This window comes from Fringilla coelebs (assembly GCF_963513975.1).
Source record: "Fringilla coelebs genome assembly, chromosome: 2".
Taxonomy (NCBI): domain Eukaryota; kingdom Metazoa; phylum Chordata; class Aves; order Passeriformes; family Fringillidae; genus Fringilla; species Fringilla coelebs.
The window spans coordinates 116,244,711-116,259,352 of record NC_140029.1 but is presented as its reverse complement, the minus strand read 5'-3'; positions in this window follow the sequence as shown (position 1 = coordinate 116,259,352).

Below are 14,642 nucleotides of genomic sequence, written 5' to 3'. Positions count from 1 at the left end.
GCACCTAAACCACTTCCAGTGGGAATTCCCACAGCCCAGAAAGGGAGACAGCAGCAATTCTGCAGAGCCACAAAGCAGAGCAACAACCTCCCACCAAAGACTCGTCCTGCTATTTCAGCAGGAGAGAAAAAGGGAAAAAAAGCCAACTCCTGCTTAAAATACATTTCGGAGGTTGCACGGGGAATGTTTAACAAACTAAAACCCCTTTAATTCTTTGCTAAAAGGAAACATCCTGAAGGAAGGCCCCAGGAAGAAATGAAAATAAACTCTGCCACAGTTGCAGAGCACTGACTGCAGACCCCTGTGCTGGATGCACACAAGGACTCCTCGGGCTGGGCTTCCCCTGCACTTCCCAGGGCTCAACTCCCCTGCATCAAACAAATAAACCAAATTAACGCTGCGTGCACGAGGAACCCCGAGCTCAAACACGGATGCAGGGCTGTTCTCCTTGCCCCAGAGTGGGTCACCTGCAGTGCCAAGCCAGGCAGAGCCAGCAGGGAGGAGCAGCAGCAGCGATGCTCTGTCTGCTGCCAGGAGGGAAAGGAGGGTCCATCCCCACGGCCACGGGATCAGAACAGCCCACAGTAGGGATGGGGGGCACTGGGAACAGCATTCCCAGCAGGGCAGGGGGGATCCTGCCCTCTGCTCAGCCCAGGGTGACCCACAGCCCTGGGCAGAGCCCAGAGAGGTGTGGATCTGCCTCCCTGGGGATATCCCAGACCCCTCTGGACACGTTCCTGTGCCCTGAGCTTTGGGATGGCCCTGCTGGAGCAGGGAGGTGGCACAGTGATCCTCTGTGGTCCCTCCCAGCTGTCCCATCTGGGAGCTCTGTGGCTCTGGGAAGGGTTGGTCTGACTGCAGGTTTCCAGAGCAGTCTGCTCCCAGACCTTGCCCTGCACTGAGGCACCCACACGAGTTGGGTGAGCACAATTAAAGCGAGCCAGAGCAATCCCATTACAGCCAGGCTGGCTCCTCTCTCACACACACAAGCCTAAATACATACTTCATGAGCTATGTCAAGGAAGCTCAGCAGCCTCTTTCTAGGACCAGCTTTCCAGAACTGAAGGGATCCCAGCAGCACTTTCAAAAGTCGAGGAAATGAATCCAGACCCATTTCCTTCTGTAGCAGAAGCCCTTGGAGCCCAGGGCAGTGCAAACCCACACCACAGGGCTGTCTGGGGCTGGGGGCACACTCCAGGCACTGTGGCAGGTAACAGAGCTGCCCTTTATTCCCATTATCCAGCAAGACAGGGGGCTCACAGCCCCTGGCAGGGTCCCTGCAGCTGAACCACGGGGCACAGTGCCCTGTGATGCTCACAGCCTCCTGCTGAGACTGGGATTTATTTTGTTCCTCGGTGTTTTCTTTGTCAGACAGGCACTATTGTACATGAAACACTGGAGCACGCTGCCCTTGGGGTCACGGGCTGGCCACCACTTCAGCACAAATAAATACTGAGGGCTAGGCTGGGCTCTACTCACCTCAAATAAAAATAAAAAGAGCACAGCTAGAGACACTGCTTGAACCAAAATAGCAGCATGTTTACTTTAGGCTCCGGAGTGGGAGCAGGCACTGCAAGCCAAGTACAAAGAGGGCAGAGTAAGTGGCAGCAGCGCTCTGATAAGGAGAAAGGGAGATGAAAACAGACCCAAAGAGCAGAACAAACCTTGAACAGATCTGAAAGGAGAAAGCCGAGGTCTGACAATCACTCTGACATCCCTGTGATTTCAGCTGCAGGGATGGAGAGATCACCATCAGTGTTTAAATTCCCTGAAACGCTATTTCTGCAAGCTACATCTTACTCTGTACAAAAGCAGTCACACAGAACAACTCTACTCTGGCACTCTTTCAGGCCCTGGATTTTAGAATGTTCCAAAGCTAAATGAGAATGGGAAATTTTCATCTCAGCAAGAAGAGATAGTATTCCAAGCAGAGAAAACATTGGCACAGGTTAGCCAAAGACAAATTGCCTGAATCTCTTTCAAAAGCTGCGAAGGGCAGAAATTCTCTTTTTGCACTGAGCCTACAGACATAATTCTAAAGGCAAGCATCCCTGGAGGAGTGACAGTGCCATACCCAGCTGGAAGGACAGGACTGAGGGCTGGACTGAGCCCTGCTGGCAAGCCAGAGGAGCTGCATGGCTGTCAGCTGTCCTGCAGGCTCTGGCCATGCCAGGAGGGGTTTGATGGCCCCACGGAGTGACCTCAGCTCTGAGCTGGCTTCAGCAAGGAGCAGCTGGGCCACCACAGCCCCTGGGCTCAGCACAGCCTGTCCCCAAGCCAAACCAGCAGCAGTGGCCATCCTGGTGGTGAAACACGCCATGGCACACGCAGGAGAGAGGATGCTCCACCTGCTCTGGAGGCAGGGCAGAGCCCAGCACTCCCCAGGTCCTTCAGAAAGACACCAACCCCTCATGCCCCAAAAACGAGGCCATTCCAGCAGCATTTGGCTGCCTGATTAAAGAGTTCTCTGCAACAGGTACCTAAACACCAGGAAGGAAGGAAGCAGAGAACACACACACACATAATTGCCTCTCCTTCCCTGTACTTCCATCACCTTCCCGTTCTGCAGCCTGCAGAGCAAAGAAGAACAGCTTTCCCTAAAATCCAGCCCGAACCTCCCCTGGCACAGCTCCAGCCCTTCCCTGCATGCTGGTGGTTAAACCACCCCTTCTCACAAAGCCCAGTGCAGACCCAGACCAGAACAAGCCAAGCACAGGTTCCCCATTTTTGGCACGGCTCTCCAGACGATGCAGCATCAGCACTGAAGCACAACTGACAGCTGAGATCAAGGAAATGATTCAGAGGTGTGGAGAGAGCCTCAGCTCACAACCAGCACCCCAACAGTGCTGCTGGGACAGCTCTGGGCAGACCCCAGGCAGGGCAGCACCCCTGGGTCACTCTCAGAAACGCTCAGTGACTCTCATTCTTCCTGGGAAAACTTTCAAAAGTACAAAACCCACAGGAATTCCCAGCCTCAGCTTGGGAGCAGGGTTCTGCTCTTTCTGGGACAGCCTGAAGAGAGAGCAGTGCCCAGCATGGACAGTGTGCAGAGCCATCATTTGGATCCTGCAGGCTCTCAGCAAAGCTCCAACCCTTCTGGAAAAACAGTCTTTCCCCTTTTTTGTCCCCATCCCTTTGCTTTTGTCCCCCACCCCAGGATGGAGCAAAGAGGAGGCAAGAGCCAGGCTCAAGGATGTCCTTCCACGCTTCTGAAGCATCATTTCTCTTCAAGAAAATGTGGTTTTCTGCAGGAAAACTGTGGATTTGCTCCTACAGCCACACCAAGCTGCGAGTTTGCTTTCAAGCCCAGGGTTCAGCGTCCTCTGCTGCTGCTCCCACCGCAGGGCAAGGAGGAAAGCGGCGAAAAAAGAAACCCAAACCAACTTGTGACATGCTCCACTGGAATGGAGCAGTCCAAGGATGCAAGAGGGTACCAGGGCCAGCCCTGGCTCCATGTCTGAGCTCTGCAGGGACACAGAGCAGCTCAGGAACCCGGACTGGAGGGGCAGCCCAGGAGCAGGCAGAGAGGCTCGGGCAGGAGGCAGCAGAACTGCCCTGGGCAGAGTGCAGGCGCCCTTCCAGCAGCAGCCCTGCCCCAGCCAGCCCGCACAGGGCCGGGAGAAGCCCCCAGCAGCCACATCCCTGTGCCCCAGGAGCTCCAGGACTGGAACGGTGTGCTCTGTGACACAGGAGCAGCAGGAGCCCGGGGGCAGGGGGAGCCTGCCTGCAGAGGGGCTGCGGCAAGGAGATGACTCCTGCCACAAAAATGCAGACAGCTTATCTCCCAGAGCCCGGGGTCCCTCCCGGGGAGGTTTTCCCTGCTTTTCCGGGAAGGGAAAGGAGGGGCAGCTTTTGGCACGTGGTTAAACAACACAGAGCAGCCCTTCTCCCTGCCGGCCAGAGCCACAGGCACTCCCTCCATCCCCCCTCCAGCTGCCTCCTGGCTGTCCCCTGCCTCCTGCACAAGCCCAGAGGGGAGGAAGGAATATTATATAGTCCTTCTATTACACAGACTGCTATAAGTTTATATATATATCTATATCTCTATATATACACACACATATATATACACACACATATATATATAACCTATAAATATAATCTAATGAAAACAATATCATAAATATTAAATGATATAATAACTACAATAAAATAATAAAAAATAATAAAAGAAAATTTAAAAAATTAAATAAAAAATTTAAAAATTAACAAAAAATCCAATACAATGGAAATGGGGAAGGAATTCCTCCCTGGGAGGGTGGGCAGGCCCTGGCACAGGGTGCCCAGAGCAGCTGGGGCTGCCCGTGTCAGCAGCACCTGCCCAGGACAGAAGGATCTGGCACTATTTAGCACCCTCACATTGCAAATACAAAAATACAGACGCAGTTCAGAGGGGAAGAAAATCCAGAATGCCTCCAGGGGAAGTGGGAGCTGCACAAAGAGCTCCAGGCTCACCCCAAATCCTGCCCCAGCAGGTACCTCCCAACACCTGCAAGTGGCCAAGGACAACTGTCCTTTCATCCTGCCAGTCTGCTGAAGCTTCCCTGCTGCTTGAGACCCAAATGAGAGCAACCCCCTGGAATCACGTGCTGCCAACAAACCATTTCCACCTGCAGGAGAGGAGCAGGAATTTCACACCAATTCCAAGCTGAAAGCTCACCAGCTTTAATTTGGGACGCCAGGACAAAAGCGTGCATTGCCAACAAATACTTGCCCCGAGCAAAACAAGGCGCTGGCCTCTCTCACAGAGCCTTTCAGAGAGGACAGAGGACATCAGGAGGGTTCCTGCAATAATTGCAATTAATCCATCCCTTAATCTCCTCATCACCCCGGGCAAACACGTCCTGGGACATTTGTAAAGCACCGACCCATCCGGGTTGGAAAAGCCCTCCCAGGCCGTGGAATGTGACCCGTGTCTGATGCCCACCCTGTCACAGCCACAACCAGGCCTTCCCACCTGCCTGGACATCCCCCCAATGTCTCATCCTTCTGGGAGGAAACCCTGCTGATGCCCAACCCGGATGACACATTCCTGTTCACACCATCCCACTCGGGACAACTGGGAAAGGGAAAAGGAGCTGGAGAAGGTGACACCAGGGGCTCCATCCAAGGCTCCAAGAGGAGCAGATTCCCAGTCTCCCGTCCAGCTCCTCCAGCTGTGCTTTGCAGGGCTCATGGCCCATGAGCTGCTCCAGCCACTGGACATGCAGAACCCCCAGCAAGTCCCTCTCACTCTGAATATTCCACCCAACACAGGGAGAACAGATTGGACAGGCAGGGAATGCGTTTAAGCACCCCCTGGGACACCATAACTCTGTGTTACCAGCACGGTCTGAGAGCAGACAAGGGTAAGAACAGAAATTCATTTCTGGCAGGTTTTGTGACACTGCAGCTCCGTGTCTCACAGGGCAGGTTTAGGAAAGACCTCAAAGAAAGACCTCAAATGCTCATTTTTATTTGCTTTAGTACCAGAGGAAAAGAGAATATTCCAGCAGGAGATGGCTGAAGATAAATTAAAGCCCTGTAATTTGGGATCAGCAGAAGTTGGTACGATTCAGATGCTGGCCACAACGAGAGGTCTCCAGCATCATCAACAATTCCTGCTGGCCAGCACACAAACCAGCTTTGTTCTGCCCTGGGAGCCACAAATGCAAGCAGCAGTAATTGCTACCAAAGGCAAAACACACCGAAACCCGGCCAGGCCACGCAAAACAGCTCCCAAAAATCACACAGCCAGGGACACACAGCTCCTGCCAGCCCCACTCACAGCTTCAGAAAACCAGAAGGAACCCAGCACTGTGCTGGGTTTCCTCCTCCCAGCAAAGCAGGGGGCTGGGGAGGAGTGCCCTGCTCACGGCCAGCCCTGGGCAGAGGCTGCTGCTGGAGCCCACGGAATACACCAGGTTCTGGGAGGAAGCCCAGGGCCAGACCTCACTGCCACATCTGCCAGGACACAGCCATGGCCAGGACTCGGTTAGGAGAAACAAGCCAAGATTTACGTCCCAGAGATGGCTGGGATCACTGGAGACCACCAAGTACAATCCCCCTGGAGCAGGTGACACAGGAATTTGGGAAGTCCCCAGAGATGGAAACAGCTGGGCAGCCGTTCCAGGGCTCTGCCCCTCTATGGACAGAAGTTCTTCCCCAGGCTGAGGAGGAACTCGTTGTGTTTCAGTCACAGCCACCACAGACACCAAATCCTGGGGATGAAAACCCGCTGCACCTCCTGAGAGCCTGGTGGCACCACAACACCAAGTGGAAAAGTTACCTGCACTCAGCCCTCTCTGCAGGCTTTTATCCCTTCCTGTGCTGCTGCAGATCTCTGCAACTGCATCACACCTGCCCAGACATCGGGGAAGGCTCAGGAGAAGGAGCAAGCTCACCCGGAGGCCTCCAGCAAGTCCTGCAGGCAGGAATGCAGAAATGCAGGCAGGGCATGAATCTGGGCTTTGATGGAAGCTCCAAGGAGCACAGAAACCCGGGAGCTGGTGGGTGGTCAGGAAGCAGCGCTCGCAGGGTTTCACACACACTGCCCAGCAGAGTTCAGCGGAGGGATGGAGTGGAAGGGCTGCAGAGGCCATTCCTCCCCAAGCCAGGCTAAGATTGGCCTTAGAAGAGGCAGAGTGTGATGGATTGGGCTGTGGGATAATGTGAAACAACAAGACCTGCCTGCTGCTGCAGCAGGGCAAGGGACAAGCAGGGACTGATCCCAGCAGGAACTGCCCTGGCTTGCTGGGAGCTGTGTGTCTGCCTCAGCACTGCTGCTAAGGGAGGCTGGGGAGCCACAGGGAGGGCTGAAACCTTGACAAATCTACCAGGTCACTGTAAAGCACCGAAATTAAACGAATTTATAGATAAAACCAAAATATAGATATTGTGTATATATATAAAACGAAATTAATATACGTATATTAAACGAAAATATATATTTTTAAAAGGGGAGGCGGGGAATAGAGAAACCCAAAAGCCAAGCAAAACTTTGCTAATGCTGCTGGCTTTCTGCACACTTCCTCCTGCAGATCAGACAGGCAAGGCACAGGCAGCTGGGGAAATGTTCACGTTCTTGCAGAGGAGTGCTGCTGGAGCAGGGAAAATCGCGGGCAAAGCATTCCACTGCAGCGCTCCGGCACGAGGCTTTACATCTCCAGATAGAAGAGGCTCCCAGCGAGGGATGAGAGATGCTTTCCAGCTGTGGCTTGACTGCAGCCCGCAGACATTCAGCCGCTCTACAAAGGTAGCTCCGAGAGCACTTTTTGACAACAAAGGGAGAGGGAACTCCACTCATCTGATAGCGCTTCTGTCAGCCAGCCTGAGCCCGGCCGAGGCAGGAGGCAGATTCCCTTCTTTAGTGCTTGGTTTGGGGGGACCGGGGGAGCAGGGCGAGGGAAGGCAGCCCTGCCCCGCAGCCAGGCTCGCAATTAGGCAGAGCAAACGAGCTGTCAATAAAGCCCGGAGCGTCCAGCGAGATGCTGCTAACGGAGAGGCAAATGTACGCCGTGGGAATCCCTGCCCCCGAGTTGTGCTTGATGTCTCTGCGATGAAGCTATTTCCAGTTGCTTTGAGTCTTCTTCGGGAAAGGCAGTCTTGAAATTAAATAAATAAATAAATAAATAAGAAGTCACGACTGCTCTGAGCTGAGATGCACGCACTTAATCAGTCCAGGTGTTTAAAATATTTATCCAGGAGGAGGAAGAGCGTACTAATCTTAGGCACAGTGTGTCTGAAGGGGAGAGCGGAGAGCAAGGCTGCGCTCGGCAGAGCCTCTCACGCACAGGGTGACCCTGGCCAGGGGTGTCCCAGCCTTTGTCACTGCAGCCCGGCCACTGCTGCCACCAGATGTGTCCCACCGGCAGGGGAAATGACTGCTCCCAAACAGCACAAAGCCCAGCCCCAAGTTGGTACCTGGCCTGGCTGGACGGGCAGAACTTTAAAACCGGGTTTGTTCAATCCCAGTGTCGGGGGGAGGACACCATGCAGGAGCTGCTTTGCCCCAGGTGAGTGCTCAGGAGCAGCCCACCCCTCCTCACCCCCAGCACACAGAGAACAGCCCTGCCTTCCCTCTCCTCTCCACCACCTGCCCAAGCTGCAGGGACACTGGAAGATCCATAGCACAGCCCGCCTCAGCCTGCCTCCAAACTAAAATCCCTTCCCATCCCCGAAGTGGGGCTGAGCACAGAGCAGGAAAAACCCTCGCCTCTCCAGAAAGCCTCTCAGGGAGCAGTCCAAGGCATTGCAGCTCCCTCCCAGCTGCTGTTTCCATCACTCTGTCTCCCTAACCTGGGCAGCACACCAAAGATCACAAGGTCCGGGGGTTAGGTTTCATCTCAAAACCATCTCGCAGGAGAAGAACCCCTCCTCCATTTTACCCAGCAAAGCCCATAGGCTGCTGCAGGAGGCAGTCGGTGGGACATGACATCCTGGCTGAGTACGCGAGGAGGAAAGCACCGAGCTGGAAGGCCGCTAATCCAAACAGAGAGGAAGACCCCCGAGACGCCGGCTTTGTAATTCCTTTTGACGCGGCCAACACTTAGAGTCTCCCGGCTGAGATTGCCCGAGAAACCTACAGAGCACTTAACAGCAGCGCTGCTCAAAGCCGTGCCGGCACCCAGCAGGTCCATTTCCAGGGAATGTTGTGTTTGTCACCACACAACGCGCACCGAACCAGGAGAAACCCACCAGGGAGAGACACACAAAGCTGCCTGGAAAGGAACAGGGCTCGAACTGAGCTGCACTGGCAAAGTGACCCGGTGCTATCCCGAGGTCCCTGAAATTACTGCTCAGATAAGGCTCCGGGAGACACAGCAAGAGGGAGGAAGGAGCAGCAGCCAAAGGGGGAGAAAAGAGAAGGAAAGATTAAAAAAAATAACAACAGATCAGTCTTTGGCACCATGGCCTGTCCCAGGTAAGGGGATCCTGAGCCCCTCCCCTAATTCCAGCCTTTGTTGATGACTGTTTGCAGCTGACATCAGCCTTTTTACACTGCTTCCCCAGATTGTATTTTGTCATTAGTTCTGCACAGAGACAAGACCACAGAGCCCGAATATCCTCACAAAGCCACAGGATCTCCTGAGCTGGAAGGGCCCCACCAGAGCCATCCAGCCCAACCCTGCCCTGCACAGACCCCCCCCAAATCCCACCTGGGCATCCCTGGAGCTCTGTGGGGCCGTGCCCATGCCCAGCACCCTCCAATACCCAACACAACCTCCCTGGCACAGCTCCAGCCCTGCCTGTCCCTGTCCCGGGGAGCAGAGATTGGAGCTGCCCCTCTGGAGGAAGCTGCCCTCAGCCTCCTGTCCCCCAGCTGAACATTCCAAGTGCCCTCAGCTGCTCCTTGTGTGGCCCCTCCAGACCCTTCACCACCCTCGTGTCCCCCCTCTGGGCACTCTCCAACAGCCTGAGACCTTCTTTACGCTGTGGTGTCCCAAATTACCCCCACTCAACAGGGCACATGCCATTCCTTTTTACCTTTTTCTTTGCTTGGGATTTTTTTTGTGGATTTTTTGGGTTTTTTTAATTGAAGTGCCTTTTGCTCTACCTCTAAGCATCGTTACTTTGGGGGCTGGCATTTCCCATCCCAGTTTTCATGGCAGAGGTACACACCTGAAGAAGATCTGCTTGGTGGTTGGAGGCTCTCAAGCACGTTCTCAGATAAGCACAGCTGTGTTTTTAACAGTAGCTGAGATTAGAGAATTTAAGAAAGGAAAATTCGATATAACGTTTCATCCTTTAGTTAACAGCCTTCCAAGACACAAAGCTGCTCCAGTTGCTCTGGAAACTGTAACTTGGACACAACCATGCAGATACATCAGCCCCCTGGCTATAAATGAAACCGCTTTAGCAACACTGCACATTTGTATGACAAACATTTATTAAAGCCAGCGTTGCCTCCCCATCCTCCTACGGCAGGGGCACGTCCCCTGGTCCCCCACAGCTCTGATTTCCCCTGAGCTCCAGCGGTGAAATAACAGCCCCCAGGTGAGGGAGAAAGGGGAAGCACAGGTTTGAGGGATACAGCAGCACCAGAAGGAGCTTTGGCACACAAAGGGACACGGTGGGATGTGGTGCACACGCTCCCGGCCCCGGAGAAGGCTGGGTATTCCTTATTCCCTGGGAGCCCAGCAAGAGCAGGCACTGGGAGCAGGAGCAGGAGTGGACACACACACCAGATGCCAGCCACATGGGCTCCTCCAAAACAGGGGGAGATATTGCACACACCAACCGCGGCCCGAGTGCCGGTTGCTGTGGAAACCGTAACTTTGAATTCGGTGGTGAAACCCAGCGCTGCTATTTATACCGTGCTCCTCACTACAGCACCGGCACTCGGCCTCCAGAGCAGAGCCCTGGTACTCACCAGCGTGGTTCTGATCCCCCCAACCCGGCAGCACCAGGGCTTCCCAATGCTCCTCGCCACTGCAGGGCTACACAGCACCAGGAAACGCCAAAACAACCCCAGCGGTGCCTTTCTCCTCCCAGGCACGGCCAGGTGAATCCCTGGGCAGACACGGGATTCTGGTTCCTCGGGAGCGCCCAGAGGCACCAGAAAGGCAGTTTCAAAGAGCAGCTTATCTTGTCTCCCTCGAGGGAAATTGCAGTCAGCATCAGCTGAGACGACGCAGGGCCAGAGCCCAAAGTCAGCTACCATTAGAGCGTGTGTGCAGGAACTCCAGAACATCGCCTTCAAAATCCCAGAAAGCATAACTGGGTCATTAATGCAGGAACAACAACAGCAGCAGCAGCAGCAAGGCTGCAGAATAAACCATTCTGGGGAGAATCCCCGCCACAACACGCATTTGCAGGCTGCTCTGCCGTGGCAGAGGGAAATGGCTTTTTCCTCCAGGGAATTGTGACTTTGGGGCTGCTTCCCAAAGCGGCAACGGGAGTGATCTCCCTGCAGCCAAAGCTGAGGTGAGCCAACTGTGCTACATTCCTTTCCCACCTCCACCATTCCAGGGCCGGGGAGGGAAGAAACAGCCCCATTCATTCCCAGCAGGACCGAGGTGCCAGTGCAGCACCGCCAATAACTGTGACCACGGGGTGACCGTCCCCTTCCAGCACCCTTCCAGGACCTCTCAGCGCCCAGGTGCAGAAGGGCAAAGAGGCAAAAGCTGGGAGGGAGCCACACTGGCCAAGGTCACTCACACCCTCAGAATCCCACGGGACTGTCCCATCGCCGTGGCTCCCTGGGAAGCGCAAGGACAGCAGCACCCCGCCTGCCCAGGGCAGGGCTTTCCAGGGCAAGGGCAGCCAGGGACGGCACTGGGGACACAGCAGAGCAGCTCCAGGAGCTGCCAAGGCAGGAAGGGTGGCAGGAAGGGGCTCCCTGTGGGATTGGGCCCTTACAGCACAGGTGAAGGAAGTCTCGTCTGCCCTTGCTCAATAATTTACATCACAGCACTCAAGTGTCATTGAAAACGACAGGAGCATTTTAATAACACGGGAAGGGGGAAAGATGCTCTGATCTCAGCACCCAACTAATCCCTCCATAGATCGCAGCCTCCCCTGACTTATTCCAATACATTTTTTAGTCAGAATTCCAAAATTACGAACAACTCCCGAGCGCTATGCACTCCGCAGCCCTGGTCAGTTTCCGCTCGCCCAGCCCTCGGCATCCAGCGGGAACGAAGGGCCATTGACGAGGAACAACAACATGTCACTTTCTGCCAGCCAGCGTGGTAGCGCTGGGAACACGCACTGCCTCCTGCCACCCCGCTAGGACCGCGTCGGAGCCAGTGCTGCCCAGGGCTGCGAGCATCCCCCGGGACCCCCAGCTCCCGCAGGGCACCGCTTCCCCCGGATCCCGGCCTGCGAGCATCCCCCGGGAGCCCGAGCTCCCGCAGGGCACCGCTTCCCCCGGATCCCGGCCTGCGAGCATCCCCCGGGAGCCGCAGCTCCGGGCCATGCCTGCCTCCGCTGACCCGGCGGCCGGGGCGGGCGCCTCGCCTGCCCCGCCGCGCTCACCTGTGCGCGCCCCGGGCCGCTCTCCCGCGGTTCCCGGCGGGGCAGGCACGGGGCTCGGCCCGGCGGGGACATTTCCAGCGCAGCCCCGGCGCTCCCGGAGGCTGCGGCAGGGCCGGCTGGGGACCCGCCGCACGCCCCCCGCGCCGAGCGGAGCGGAGCAGAGCGGAACGGGGATGGGGCCGCCCGCGATGCCCGGGCGCGGGGCGCTCCGGCGAGCGCGGCGATGCGGCGACGCGACCGGACGCGGACTCACCTGCACGGCGCCGGGGTCGCCGCCACCGCGGGCGGCGGGCCGGCGTGTCGGTGGGTGGTCGGCGATGGGCGGAGGCGGGCGGGTGGCGGGGGCCGGTCGCTGGCCGGGGGTCGCCGCCCGCCCCGGGAGCCGCTCCCGGTGCCCGCCGGGCGCCCGCGGCTCAGCGCGCGCCGCCGCCGATAGGCGCCGCTGCCGCCTTGATCCCTCCGCCCGCCGCGGGCGGCGCCGCCCATTGGCCGCCCCGCGCGTCAATCCGGGCCGCGCCGGCCAATGGGCGGCGGCGGCGGGGCCTTTGGAGTCGGGGAGCCCCGTGCGTGACAATGGGCGCGCGCGGGCGCGGGCGCGGGAGGGGCGGGGCGGAGCGGCCGCGGGAGCGCGGCGCGCGGCGGGGCTCGGCCAATCGCGGCGCGGTGCGCGCGGGGCGGGCGGGAGCGCGCGGCCCCTCAGGGCCCCTCAGAGCGCCGGGGCCGCGGCAGCGGAGGCACCGCCGCGCTGCCCGCCGCCAACCGCGCCGGGAACAAACCCGCCCGCACCGCCCGGGAGAATCAAACCTTCGCACAAGTGTCCTCGGAGCGCCAGGCGTTGCTGTACTGTCGGCCCGGGGATGCGCGGCTGGGCGTGCGGCGGAATTGCAGCCTCCACGCACACGCAGATGCAGAACTTGTTCGCCTATTCGTACGTTTCATCGAATAAAGGCATTTCTAACTGACACAGCTCTCTTTCGTTAATTAGTATTCTATCCTACTGGTTATTGATTGCTCACCTCATGCTAATTAGTCCATATTTTTAGTCTTTTTATTATCTATTTCCTCCAGCAGAGCTTTTCCAACACATCTACTGACTCTTTTTTTAGCATCTTCTTTACTTTCTGCTTTCTGCAAAGTGTCCTTGTGGTCCGTAAATTCTGCATTCCAGGTGTCCAATCCATCTTCCTCTCCCAGGCTTTGGTCACTGGAGCACATCAGAGTTAATTTCTAAAAAGTTAAAGTTTCAGTCATTGTGCCCGGCTGCCTTCCCACTAAAGCAGCTTATGACAACTTTGCTATGTGCTGGCTACGACAAATATAAGAATAAGACACGATAATTAATAGGCATATCGGTTATGATGAATTAAAACAATTTCAGCACAAAAAGCTGGGAGCACCTCCCCGGCACCTTTGAAAGTCAGGGTGGGGAAATCCAAACCAGCCCGCTGCGTATCTAATAAAGAACGTTTGTTTTCTAACGCCGTGTATTTGTTCTGCCTTTAAAAACCAAATACAACGTCTCAGATATCGTCGACCACGTGTTGCTTGCAAATCAAGCCCAAATATTAAATGTCAATTTGCTTCATCAAGCCGCTGAGTAATTAATGGCAGGTTTTAAATGGCATTACCATACCGAGCACTGGAGGCAGAGCATTGAGCCAGCAAGAATAAACACACATACCTGGCTTGGGCTGCAGGTGTGCAGGGAATGCAGCGGGGGGAAGCACCTTCCCGGGGAAATCCTGAGTTTGGGAATGACTGAGCTGCACACAGGAGAGCTGTGTCTGACAGGGGCACGCAGGGGCAGCTCAGGCAGAAAGAAACAATTTGGCAACTCTCAGCGACCACAGCGAAACTTAACTGGGAGGAACCTGTGGGGAGGAGGAAAGCTCAGAAGCAAAGCTCTGTCTCTACTGCAGACATTCCACTTGTCAAATTTTGGAAATAAAGCTTTTTCCCTCTTTGCAATGCACCTTATTATGTAAATAACGCCTTTTCTCTCTTTGCAATTTCTCCTCCACACAGAAGAACGCGACAGGAACCACAGGGAACACTGCAAGTGGGAAGGTGGCAAAAGATTTTTTGTAAAAAAATGGAGGAAACTGTGCTTTCAAAAGTAGTGGTGGACTGTGACCAGTACAAACCAAGCCATCCAAAGTGGTTTGAATTAGGCCCTGTTCTGTGCTGGTGAAACACTTACCTTCCTGTCAGATTTCCCCGTAGCTCACTGAAGATGTTCTCCACCATCCAGAAACTGCTGCCTTATTTTTGCCTTTGAAAACGGCAGCGACAAGGCTGCTTGTGAAAGGCACAGGAGAGCGCACCCCCACCCCTCCTGCCTACATCACTAGCCCAGAGCTTTTCCTCCTCAAATATTAATGCTTTCCTGGTTACCTGCTGCTGATGGGAAGGTGGCTGTGCCATGTACTGCTCTGAATAATTCATTTAAAATATTAAAGCCACGCAGAAGTGACCTTTTACTTAACAGCAGGTCATAGCATGGTCTGTCCAAGGCCACCCTTGCCCAGTGAGGGAAGCACTGGGAAGCATTCCCAGCATCCCAGTGCTTTGGAGAGAGCAGTGTGGAGAGCAAAACCAGCACCAGAGTTGTCAGAGAGCCCCTTCTCCCACGTGTGTGTCCGTGTGGAAGGAAGCAGGGCTGGGAAGCAGGGCAGTGGGCTGCC